The sequence below is a fragment of the Aedes albopictus genome, chromosome 2, assembly GCF_035046485.1.
Source record: "Aedes albopictus strain Foshan chromosome 2, AalbF5, whole genome shotgun sequence".
Lineage (NCBI taxonomy): Eukaryota > Metazoa > Arthropoda > Insecta > Diptera > Culicidae > Aedes > Aedes albopictus.
The window spans coordinates 433,830,344-433,843,839 of record NC_085137.1 but is presented as its reverse complement, the minus strand read 5'-3'; the positions used below and the strand labels follow the sequence as shown (position 1 = coordinate 433,843,839).

General features: G+C 35.7%; 1 protein-coding gene across 2 annotated transcripts in view; it reads right to left on the bottom strand.

Moving 5' to 3' along the window:
- LOC115256196 (zwei Ig domain protein zig-8-like) overlaps positions 1 to 13,496 on the bottom strand; it is a 715,781-nt gene that overhangs the window by 153,203 nt on the left and 549,082 nt on the right. The window lies entirely within an intron of this gene.

Below are 13,496 nucleotides of genomic sequence, written 5' to 3'. Positions count from 1 at the left end.
TTTCAGTAAAAACACATTCCAAGTGGCATTTGAAGTTCACATTGTTGTGAGTGGGGTGGACGGTGATTCCAAATGTTCCCTGCTCGGTTTTTCCGTTGGCAGATGAAAGCAATGGGCCTCGTTTCCGCTCAAAGGACTACGAAAGAGGCCTTGATGCAATTCTATTCTTTTCAATTGTGTTATTCGTAGGGACATTTTTGTTCTCGGGAAGGAGACGTTTGAGTGTGGTTTCTATTCTTGGTTATCACATTTTATTTCGGTAGAACATTCCAAAACATGATACGAAATGATCTTGATTCTTACTGTACGACTATAACCTAGTCTTTAACAGTAGGTTAGATCGCTTGTTCATAAAAATTTCTTTTCAATTCAACACCCATATTTTGATATTTCTCTAGCGATTCCTTCAGGTTTTTTTAATCCTTCAGGGAATATTTAACAAATTCTGCCATTAATGCCTACGGAGATTTCCCTGCGCAATCATTTATTTTTTTTTTTGGAAATTCTCTGATTCCTTTTGAAAATATTTATTTTCTTTTAGAGCTTCCATCAAAGTATTCTAGAGATTACCCCAGAAATTATTTTAAAAACTTTTTTTTTATAAAACCTTTCCTGGATTTCTTCTGATATTGCTCCATGGATTTCTTTTGAAAGTTCTTAAGAATAACTTCCAAGCATCACTTCAGACTTTCCTTTTGAATTTTGCTACAGGACCCTCCAAATATTTCCCTATCAATCCTCTAAGAAGCTTCAATGGGTTTCCCTAAAAAATCGAGAATTTTTTTAGGAAATCATCCATGTATTCCTTCAAAAATGCATTCAGCGATTCTTTTTCCCTATTTCTAAATTTTAGTTGAAATAAATAAATAAATAAATAAGGAACATCAAAAATGCCTCCAGTAATTTCTTCACGGTTTTTTTTTAGAAAATATTTCACAAACTCCTTCAGAAATTCTTTCAATGATTATTTTAGAACCTTCCTTGGAGAGTTCTTAAAATGTTTCTTATAATATTCCACCATAAAATTGAAATTTTATAATTTCTGAATAGATTCTTAAAAAAAAATATATTCAAAAAATACGGTGGCTTTGGATTTTATCGGCAGGTTTGTTTTTTTCGTCATGGGGGAATTTGGAGGCCAAATTGCTTGAAGCTTGGTCACATTATTCAGCTTAGTTGAGAAAGACGTGACTCCAACTTTGAGTTCACAAGGTTGCAGAGATCCCCCAATGACAAAAAGAACAAAACTGCCTTAAGTACGTAAATTCCCCTGTTCCCGAATAATTTATACGGAAATTTATTTAGATTTTTCAATGGGATCTTTGCAGACGCTTCCCAGCTAACACAAAGTCTTATATGATGTTGAATAGAATGCTAAAGTGGAGGCCGTATACGTACCTGCTTCCATTTAACCGCGTGTAAAGTGTGCGTATATCGCCTCCACTTTTGCATCCTATTCAACATCATATGCGATCGTGTGTTGACTGGGTTGTCTATACATATCTATCCAGGTATTTAGGTTTTTTTTTTTTCAAAAATTCATCCACAGATTTCTCCAAGAATGCTTTCAGAAAATCCTTTAAGATTTTTATTATAGGAATTCTCCAGGAATCTTCCTATACATTTCTTAATATTTTTTTAAAGAATGCCTCCATCAAGGATTTACCGAGAAGTTTTCCCAGGCAGTTTTTAAGAAATGCCTCTGTGGGTTTCTTTAAGAATTTCCCTGCGATTTCTTCGGATATTCGTCCAAAGATTTATTCAAAAGTACTTCCCATGATTTCTACAGGAATTTTACTTATGATTTCTCCACTATCAAAACACCTTACACCCAAAAGTGAAGGTTCGATCCTTCAGGTGAAAGTTGGCCGTTTTGATCATGGAACTCTTCAGAGGTTCTTTCAGAAATTCCTGCCGGGGTTTCTTTTGAAATACCTTTGCGGAGATTTTTTTATCTTCAGTGAATTTATTAGAGTTCATTTCATCGAAGGAAGAACTTCCACGGAGTTTTCCAGAAATTTTTCTTAAAATTTCTCAACAGATCCTAAAGGAATTGCTTTGGAAATTCTTCCCTAAGTTTCTCCAAGAATTCTTTGAGATAATCCTTCAGTGAATTCTGCAGAAATTCCTACAAGAATATTTTTTTTTTCAGAAATTGATCCAGCGGGTCCATCAGAAATATCACCTGGTATGTCTTTGGAGATCTCTACAGAAATTGTTCAGATATAACTTAAGAGGTTTTTTGGATGTTCTTCCAGAAATTTCGCAAAAGTTACTGAAGAATTCTTCAAAAAATCCATGGAAGAATTTCTAAGAAATTTCTGATTAATTGTCTCAAGAAACCCCTTTGGAAATACTTGAAAATTTTTGGAGGAATTCTTGTACAAAATTTCTGATGCAACTTCTTAAGAAACACCTTAAGATACCACCTATTCTCTTAAAAAAACATTAATGGCTACTTGAGAAACTCTGCAATTAGGTTTAAGGTGGCTTCGTGGTCGTGCGGCTAGTATCACTAAGCATTTAGTCGCATTGTACTGAGGAGCGCGAGTTCGATTCCCGGCAAGCTGTCTGGAAAAGTTTTCTGCTGTATTCACTGTTTAATGTCGTGCTTGACTCACTGATAGCAACGTTCAAACGTGGTCGCGTCTTTTTAAGAAAAAAAAGGGGAAAAATGCTTGAGAAACCGCTGGAGCGATCACTAAAAAAATAGTAGAAAAAAATCTAAATAAATCTCATAGAAAGTGTCTTCAGAAATTGCAGTGAATGGTACTGGTGAATCCCATGTAACAATGAATGCTGAATCTCTTCAATCAGCAATTCATATATGGCTGAATATCAAGTTGGATAGAACATTATTCATTTGTGTTACCCGCTTTGTATGTATGTTTTACCAACATGCAGAATTATTGATCTGTTGTTCAACCTTTAATCCATTTTTTTATGACAGCTGACCCAAGAAAGTTTCCGGTTCTCGTTGTTTCGCTTCTTCAGCCTAATTCAGGCTTGCTTCAACTTACGTTCTTGATTATTCAGACACAATGGGTAATGTTCTCGTTTTCTCTTCTAGAAGTTGAAAGCAAAAACTGGTAGACATAGGCATATGAAAGTTTTGTTTTATTATATTTACACAAAAAATACATACGATTGATTGCTGATTAAGCGAACACTAAACCTTAAATCAGCCTTTCAATGAACCCTCAATCAGCTAAAGGTTGCATAAAATCACCAAAATAAGGAGCTGGCAAATGGATTGTAGCTCTTGTGTTCAGTTTTTATTCAAATGAAGGCTGCTTGGATCGAAAAACGTTTGTTCAGCATCAAATTGTTACCTGGGAAATTCTTGTAGAAATCCTTCAATAAATTTCAGAGGGATCTTTTTGGGATTTTCGATCGAATCCTTGGAAAAACTCCTGGAGGTACATTTGACGGAATTCTTTGAAAACAATATACAAGATTCTGAAGAGATTTGTGCGCAACTATCATTATTCCCTTACCTGGAAAAATCGCCGAAGAAAACCATGCAGACAGAATAATAAAAATCCAGAAAAAAATCTGTAGAAAATAAGAAATTCAAAAATGAGTTTTTTAAGAAATTTGGTGTTTACTGAGAAATTTCTTGAATAATTCCATGAAAAATACTAAGGAATAAATACAGGAGTAATTTCTGGAATTGATAAAAAAAATCCTTGGAAGAATTCCTTGATGAAAAACTGAAAAAAAAATACAAAACAATGCCTGGATGAATACCCGAAGGAACGATTAGTGAAACCCTTGGAGGAATTTCCGAATTATTTTTGGAGGAATTTCCAAACAATTGCCCGAGAAAATCCGTGAACAAATAGAGTAACACCTGAAGCAACCTCTGGAGATATTGTAGCAATAGTTTCTGAAAAAGTTACTTAAAAAAAGCTCTATTTCTAAAGATAAACCCAGAGGAATTTCTGAAATAATCTCCGAATTCTTGTAAAAAAAAGTTCTACTTCGATTACATCTTTTGAAGAACCTTTGGTGGAATTCCTGGAGAAAATCTTGATAGAGCTTCTAGATAAATTTCCAGAAGAATTCGGAGAAATTCTTAAACAATTACACCAAAGAAGCCAGTTGAATTAATAAAGAATAAATCAGAAGAAATCAAAGAAAACAAAATTCTGAGCAAACCACTGGGCCAGTTTCTTTTCCTTGGGGGCGTACCAGTACAGAGTGCACTGAAATTTGGAAACCTTGAGTAACCAGCTCTGATTTTACCATGACTGCACCGAGTGATGTTATCGAGGTTACTTCAAGTTACTCACAGAGTAGTCAGCTTTTGAGAAAAAAAATAATAACTCATTTCTATTATGAGCATCCAAGGATTACCCCACAATTTTCCGCGGAAATTAATTTTGTCTTAATAAGTTTCACAGGAGATAAAATAAAGTAAAAGAAAATTGGGTTAAGTATTGTTCCTTTGAATTCCACTAAGAATTTGCATCCTTTGACAGATACGTATTTCGACCTCAACTGTAAGGTCGTCTTCAGTGTCTTGTACTTGACTCGACTCAAGTACAAGACACTGTAGACGACCTTACAGTTGAGGTCGAAATACGTATCTGTCAAAGGATGCAAATGTTTAGTGGAATTTAAAGGAACAGTACTTAACCCGATTTTCTTTTTACCTACAGATATTCCCCTAACAAGCACAGATTGTTTTTCTGATCGATAATAATTACTGAATTGTGATTGAATTGAAGAAAAGTTATCTTCTTACGTTTAACGTTGGTCGTACTCTCGCTCAGTATAAATTAGTTGCTGTGAAACATGGACAATAATCATTCTGTACATCATGGAGTAGCACGCTGCTGCAAAAAGTGTACGAACCGCATCGATACATCAGCTCTTCTCTACATTGTTTGCGACGGACCGTGTGCTGCATCATTTCATTCATTTTGTGTCGATCTAAGCAAAGTGCAGCTACAATCTCTTACGAGAGGTGTAGTTTGGATGTGTGGTGACTGCTCAACGCATTTTCGCAAATGGAAGGAACACTCGTCAGTTGCTGAAACGTCGAAGGACGTCCCGAATGTTTCCGTTGACCGATCTTTACATGCCGAGATACAAGAACTAAAGCTGCAAGTTGCCGGAATACTAAAATCTTTGTCATCCTCTTCACCAACGGAATGTGTATCCAACTCGGTTTCTCATCACTCCACGCCGATTTCTTCCTCTACGCTAATTGATGGTACGAACAATAGTGATGCGCATTTGTTGACCGGACGAATCAGCTCGGAAAGAAGTGTGACAAATATCAACAATGCTCTCTCCCTGTCAAATAGTGACCAGAAATTGTCTCTGTTTTTAACGAATATAGACAGTGAGGTTTCTGAGTCTGAAGTTAGAACGATGGTATGTGAATGTGTTGAAGCCCCAGTACATGATTGTTTCAAAGTAGTTAAATTGGTTTCAAAAAATGTTGACTGTAGTATGATTGATTTCGTTTCTTATAGAGTGGATTTAAATGTAAAGTGGAAAGAGAAAGCTTTAGATGCCAAAACATGGCCATGTGGTGTAAAATTCCGTCAATTCATCAATAGAGCTTGGAAACCTAATTGTATTTCTGTCCATGTATAAAAATTGTAAAATCTGTTTTTGTATGTTTTTATCAGTAATGCGTTTGGTTTTGTAAAATAATTATTCGATATGTTCGTTTGTATGCATTACATGAAGCTAGTAGTAGTTGTTTAATATTAAGTTATTCAATTAGACCAATACAGTGTCCGTTGAATTATAAGTAAATAAAATAAAAAAAAAATAAAATTAATCATCATCAAGGTAAAATAAAATTCACAAGCTATCATGCAAGAATTTCTACGGAAATTCACCCATAAATTCAGAAATCCTTTAGTGATTCCTTCAGAATTCTTTGAGAGATTAAGTCCGAAGACTATCAAAAGGTTCATTTGGAAAACATTTCATGGATATTCTCAGAAATTCCTGAAACTATCCAGGTATTCCCAAAAAATTTCCAAAGTGATATAGAAAATCTTCCAAAACTTTTAAAAACTACTTTCAAAACCTTCCTTAGATTTCATTCGAAATTGCTCGCTGGAAAACAAAATCTTCAGAAATTTCTTTCAGAAAGTCTTCCACGGATTACTTTTGGACGTTCTTTCGGAGCATCTACTATGAGCTTCTTCGGAAATTGCTGTGGAATTCTCTTCAGAATTAGAATCAGATCCTCCATAAACTTTTCAGAAATTCTACATAATTTGCTCAAAAATTTGGTACGGAAATTCTTTAAAGATATCATCCATGGATTTGTTCAGAAATGCTTTCAGCTATTCCCCCAGAAAATTATTAGTCTTAAAATTAAAAATAAACCTTCAAAAATTTCTCCACTGATTTCTTTAGAAAATTGTCCACCGACTCCATCAATTTCTTTGTAAATTTGGCCAAGCATTCTCATTTGAAAATCTTCGGTGGATTGCATTCAAAATTGCTACAGAAGCTTTCTTTCAGACATTCCCATACGAGTTTTCATTTACGTAGCTTTGAAACTTCGCCAGAAAAACCTTAAAAGTTCTCTAGGGATTCGTTTAGAAGATCTTTCGATAATTTCTTCAGGGATTCCTTCAGAATTTTCTGCAAGGATTACATCAGAAATTCTCTTGAAGATTCTTTCATGAACTTTATAGGGTCTTGTACCATTTGGGAAGGTGTACCTATTTTGTGAATATGCCGCTATAACTAAGTCAATTGATTTGTTTTTTGTAAAGCGTTAGATACTGAACGTAACTAACCGTGTGCTAAACATCAAGTTATTAGATATAACATTCAATTAATAATCATGACAAGTGCCCAAAATAAGTACACCTGCCCAAATAATGCAAAATCCTATGCATTTTTTGTGCATTTTTCAAAAAAAAAAAAAAAAAAAGAGCCAGAGATTGACATTGCCTGCCAGAATGTGTCCAAGAATTTTGATAAGGATGCGTCCACAAAATCCTGCAAGAGCTCATAATACAGTGAATCCTTCACGACTTGCTTCAGATATTCCTTCTCTTTTTCCAACGAAATATCAGTTATTTCCTAAAGGATACCTCTAAGCATTTCTCCACAAATTTCGTTAGGATGTCATTCAGAAATGTTTCCTAAAAATTTCTACAGCATTGCTTTCGAAATATTGAAACAGTTTTATTTTCTAGATATGTTTACAGAAGCATCTCGACATTTTCCACGTATTCCTACAAGCATTTCTTCAGTAATTTGTCCACCGGTCACTCTAGGAATACTTTCACAAAGTCATCCTAGAATTTTATCGATATATTCCACCAGGAGTTTTTTTTTATAATAATTCAGTAAACTTTTCCGGGAGTTCCACCAAGGCTTTCCTAGGAGTCACTTCAGATATTTCCCTACGAAGTTCAGCAAAAACTCCTGGTGGGATTACTTCATAATTTTCCCAGAAATTTCTTTAGACATTCATTATGAGATTTATTCAAGAGTACTTCCTGAGATTTCTACAGAAATTCCACTGGAGTTTCCTTCAAAGGTTTCGTCAGGAATTCTTTAAGAAATTCCTGCTCGGAATCTTTAAGATATTTTGTCAAGGTTTTTTTTGAAAATAGCTTAACCCTTTGGAGCGTGGGGGTCATTCGACCCCAACATAGAAACGGCTGTGTAAATTCACACATTCAATAAATTAGAATAGTGTCTGTTGTAGGAGAATGAGTCCTCTGCTGAGCAAAAATATGGATAATTAAGTTTGAGACTTTACTGACAACCTAGAACATCCTACACACCATAAAGTTTGGAGAAAAGAAATAAGGCCGTTACAAATATTTATTTCACTTTTTTCCCACTACTCTTTGGCTGGTCGAGGGGGGGGGGGATATAATAATAAAGCATTTAATCTGAAAAATAATGAAAACTCATCGGATTTGTTAAAGAATTTTCACCAAAGCCCGATATTTTGATAAATATTTTTTTTATCTGCCCCCTCAAAATGCAAAATCCAGCCAAAAATTTTTGAAGGTGGGGGGGGGGGACAAAAAGTCAAAATTAAATTAGTGTCAGCCTAATTGACGTTCCAGTTGTTCTAATAGATGAATTCGGATATTAATTGTGTTCATATGTATTCATTCAACCTTAGTCAAAAATATCCAAAGGAGTTTAATATTCCGGAATGTACTAGGTGTTTCAAACTGACCTGTGGTAAAGTCCTTCAAATCTACCAAATTATTGTATGTGTTTTTTTGCCATAAATAATACATTTACATAATCTACTGGGATCTGTGAAGCTCTTGAAATCTACAATGAAATTTATAGACACTATAGGGATATTCCAAGTCAGCCAAACTACACTGGAGTTTAGAACTTCAGGTCTATACTCGTAACAGTAGCCATATCTTCACTGGGGAATATATAAAATCGCGGCAAAATTTCTCAAATTTCGCGGGCCATCATTGTGAAATTTGCTTCGCGGTGATTTCATGGCACCATATTTTTGACCGTATCGTTGAAGAAAACACAAATTTTGCATGCGATAATTATTCACTTTGATTTCATTTGGATTTTGAGGCGTTATCATAAATTTACAGAAAAAGTAACAAATTTGGTGAACAATCAGAAAACAGGTACATGGTAAATGCCTTAAACTTTCATTTTGCCAGATTCAAAATCGTAAATTACTTTACACTGTGAAAAGTAATCAGCTAATTATTGTTTAAAAATTAAAAAATCGCAGAATTTTGAGGTTATTTTCTCAGACTTCACGTCATTTCGCGGGATTTCTTAAATTTTGCGACCGTTGCCCAATTTCGCGGATTTCGCGGCTTCCGCGACATCACGAATTTTCGTTATCCCTAGTTTTCAATATAAATAATAGCATTGTATAATCTGCTGGGATCTGTGAAGCTCTTGAAATCTCAAATGTCATTTAGAGACACTATGGGAGTATTCCTGGTCAGCCAAACTATCTTGGAGTTCAGAACTTCAGGTCTACACTCGTAACAGTAGCCATATCTGCTATACTGAGTAACGTTGCATGATAAACTGCGGTTACTGGATCATCCTGAAGCCTTACAGAAATTATTATAAACCTTTGGGACATTCAGGCTCGTCCAAACTGCCCTATAACGAAACCCTTCAAATCTTTAGGAATATCTTCTTGTGTTTTCGCCATAAATCCGTAAAGCTGGGATCCGTAAAGCTCTTGAAATCTCAAATGTCAGAGATACTATGGAAATATTCCAGATCATGGAGTTCAGAACTTCAGGTCCACACTCGTAACAGCAGCCATATCTGATGTACTAGAGTACCGTTGCATAACTGATCGCGGTTACTGAATCATCCTGAAGTCTAGTTTATATAATTATAAACCTTTGGGACATTGAGAGTCGTCCAAACCGGGAATGCCATATATAAAGATTTATCTGTATTTAACAGATTTTTGAGCATCCGTACAGTTTTCGTTTCGTATAGGATACAGATTTTTAAAAAAAGTGAAACAGATTTTTCAAAAAACCTTCTGGCATCTCTGGTCCAAACTGTCTTAAAGTTGAGCTCTTGACAACAACAGTAGTTATTCTTACAATGAACTGTAACATTACACATCCAACTGCAATCTGTAATCCCCCTGGCATTTTATGAGTCATTCCAAGATAGTTTTGAGATATTCCAGATCAACCAAACCACTTCGGAGGCCATAGCTTCAACCAAGTAACAATGAATGCTAAACATTCACAGTATTGGCTGAATATTCCAAAAGTCCCAGTGAAGAAACAGGGGTGGTATAAGCAGTAATAAATAACAAAAGTTCCATAAACAAATAAAAAAATAAATAAATAAATCAAAAGTTTCCATAAATAATAAATATTTGAGCAATTAAAAACGTCAAAAATACAATGAATAAATCAACTGTTACAATAAAAAAGTCATTTTTCCCATCAAAAAACTTCGAATTTTCCATAAATAAATTCGATTTTTCCATAATAAATTCGAAAATTCACAATAAAAAAATATTGAAAAAAACAATAAATGATTTAAAAAGTGAAATAAACGAAAAAAAAAAATTATCAATAAATGTCAAAAAACGAGCAATAAACGTAAATGCACTTTGAGCCAAAAAATTACACAGACCCTGCGGCGAAGCCGCTTAGAGGATTGAGGAACTTAGGCGGCAGAAGGCCAAGTCCCAGTGAGGACGTCGAGCCATAAAGAAGAATAGGAAGATATAATACAAATCGTAACTGTGGAATGAAGAAAGTTACTGTTACACCCGTAGACTTTAAAATCTAAACTCATGAACAATTTGGATGGCCTAGGATATCTCGGCTAATCTGATACTGTCTTTGGAGCTTTCAGTAGACTTACTGGATATGATAGGTTACAAATTGTAGCTTTGTTCAATGCAAAAGGCTACCGTTACACTCGTAGACTTTAGGATCCAAATAATAAAGAACAGTTTGGATGACCTAAGATATCCCGACTGATCTGATACTGTCTAATGTTTTTTAAGGAGATTGACTGGATGTGATAGAATACAAATCATAGCTTTGTATAATGGAAGAAGTCATTGTTAGAACCGTTGACTTTAGGATCTAAACTCAAGAACAGTTTGGATGACCTAGAATATTCGGACTCATTTGATACGGCCTTTTGAACTTCCAGAAGATTTACTAGACATGATAGAATACAAATTGTAGCTTTGCATAATGAAAAAAGTTACTGTTACACCCGTAGATTTAAGGATCTGAACTCAATAACAGTTTGGATGACCTAGGATATCCAGAAAAAAATATTCAGCAACATATTGTATCCTTATATGCTGTTGAGCGCTAAAACCAAAGAAATACGTAGAAATAGTTCTATAATAACGCTTGGAAAAATTCCTAATTCAAAGGGTTAACCTTCACGTACCCGACCCCCAACATCTCATTTTCGAAATGCTGGCATTTCGTCAATTTTCATCCGTTTTTTTGAAGTCGCCCTCAATCGATCATAAATTGGTCGGCGTTAAGTCAGACCGGACCATCTGTTTTTCAATGATTTTCAGAAAATGTCCTGCAACCACTTGAAATTTCAAATCTCTGGCATTATTTTCATAAGTACTATTATTCTTTTATGTAATGAAACATCTGCATCAAAATAACGTCGAAAAGTTCAGGTTTAACGAATTCCTCAGCTTATCTTTACCTGCCCGAAAAATCGCGTAGTCCACTCTGACTGAACGCCGGCCAATTGGTGCAAGTTTATTACACCCAAGTGGCCATGCAATATCCGGAACCATTTCGGAGATATTCCGGATTGTACTGGGGTCAGGGAGGGTGCCGAAATGGCTAAAAATGATTATTTCGTGTATTATTGTGTTTGAACCATCGATTTTCAGTTGAATTTTTATTGCGAACAATAAAACACAACTGCGATAATCAGATTTGAATAAGTTGACCCATCCGGATCACCGTGACAGGTTCCGTGGGGGCCTCATTGGGAACACTTCTGGTTTTCATCCAAAACATGTCGTGCGACATATCAAACTTCATGATTTTGAATGACTGAGTCAGAAACGATACCCTGAAGTTTGTATCAATTAATATGGCCACCCCGGAATATCTAGCATAGGTTGATTGGGGACATTTCTGGTTTGCAACCAAAACATGCCGTGCGACGTATCAAACTTCATGATTTCAAGAGATTCGGGCAGAAAAAATTGACTGAAGTGTGTATCAACTAATATGGTCGCTCCGGAACACCAGAAACAGGTTCCGTGGGGGCCTCTCAAACACAATAACACACGAAATAACCACTTTTAGTCATTTGGAAAAACAGACCCCTGTCCCACCCCCTGACCCCAGTACAATCCGGAATATCTCCGGAATGGTTCCGGATGTTACATGACCACTTGAGTGTAATAAACTAGCACCAATTTATGATCGATTAAGGGTGACTTCAAAAAAATCGGATGAAAATTGACGAAATGCCAGCATTTTCAAAATGAGTTGTCAGGGGTCGGTAATGTGAAGGTTAAGAGACTTCTTCGGAAAGCTGTTATCTTCAGAAATTTCAGTGAATGATTTTCAAGTTATTTCACAGACACACAGACGTATCACTTCGAACAAAATGCTATTAAAATCATCGTCACAAAAGTATAATCGCCCAATGTTATTCACGCTGTCTTTCGCTAATCTACTGAGTAGATGCGGTAGTCAGCCAACGTCAAACAGGAGCAAAAACGATGCGAGCACCATGAGTGAGAGATTAGGGTGGGGCTAATTTCAAAAAATCTCTCCGATATATGATTTCCCAAGTGGAAAATGATCTACTAGTCGAAATAAGTCAGCTGTACAAAAATTAGCGATTTCGGTTGATATTTAGGGGTGGCGCAAAGGGTTCAAGTGAAATTTTTGCTAGAACAAACTTTCAAAAATCATTTCAAATTTAATTTTCAAACTTATTTTTTCTAGACTAAATCGGTGATTCTAGAACCCAATGGGCCAAATTTGTGCTCAAAATTGCGATATCTCTACTGGTTTCTGAGATATTTGAAAAAAAAAAAATGTCGTTGCTCAGTGTTTTTTGGGTTTGGTACCAAAATATGACATTTTTCTCAAATATCTCGGAAACCAGTGGAGATATCGCAATTTTGAGCACAAATTTGGTCCAATTGGGTTCTAGAATCACCGATTTATTCTAGAAAAAATAAGTTTGAAAATTAAATTTGAAATGATTTTTGAAAGTTTGTTCTAGCAAAAAATTCACTTGAACCCTTTGCGCCACCCCTAAATATCAACCGAAATCGCTAATTTTTGTACAGCTGACTTATTTCGACTAGTAGATCACTTTCCACTTGAGAAATCATATATCGGAGAGATTTTTTGAAATTAGCCCCACCCTAGTGAGAGATTTGTGAACTACAGTTTGATTATTTTGTTCGTTGAAAAGGGAAACGATGGGAAGTGGATAGAGTGAAACGTCTGTTTGTCTGTGGTTCTTTCATAAAGTTTTTTGGAAATCCGTCTAAAAAGATTTTATTAGGAATTCTTCTTATCTGTCAATTCGGCCATCTGCACTTCCATGAGTGCTCAGGACTGACAGAAAGAAAGTATATTTGTATAGCGCATTTAGTTCACCACTGGACTATCGCACTAGTTTTCACGAGTGCGAAAACGCAAATAGAAGTGCGCGATTGCATCCAATCAACTTGGTGTCTTATTCAGCATAGGGGCTGTCCATAAACCACGTGGTCAGGGGGGGGGGGTTCGTTCGGCCAATGACCATTTTGTATGGACGAAAAAAAAAATTGTATGGACTTATGACCACGCGGGGGGAGGGGGGGGGGGGTTGAGAAGTCCCAAAAAAATGACCACGTGGTTTATGGACAGCCCCATACATCGAAGAAGTAGTGTGCCAAAAACATCAATTTGATTTGATGCAATCACGCAGTTTTATTTACGTTTTCGCACTTATGAAGAGGAATCTATGACAAAAGGTCGAAAGACATAAGGTTGAAGGACAAA